Source organism: Gavialis gangeticus, unplaced genomic scaffold (assembly GCF_001723915.1).
Source record: "Gavialis gangeticus isolate Ggan-Ray unplaced genomic scaffold, GavGan_comp1, whole genome shotgun sequence".
NCBI lineage: Eukaryota > Metazoa > Chordata > Crocodylia > Gavialidae > Gavialis > Gavialis gangeticus.
In genome coordinates, this window is record NW_017728996.1 from 32,958,810 (window position 1) to 32,959,148 (window position 339).

Here is a 339-nt window from a genome sequence, read left to right on the forward strand (position 1 = left end):
GTCAGGGCAGCTACGGTCTGGAACCAACTTCCAAGGGAGGTGGTGCAGGCTCCTACCCTGGGGGGTTTTGTGTATTTGTAGGAATTGTTTGGGATCACAGATTTTTTTGGTGTGTCCGGTACATCTCACGCGTTGGTATACGGCACTTGTATTATGCTTATTGCATATATGCTTCTTATTAAGCTCATAGTATATGCTGTCTTGTTATGTCCTGGATATTTTGTGTCTGTGCATTGTCAGCTACATTTCGTAGGCTGTGTTTTCAGCGTTGTGTGTACGGTGTGTGGGCCGGGGGTGGGTGCTGCGTGCTAAGGATTGGTGTGGGGGGGCGGTTGTGGG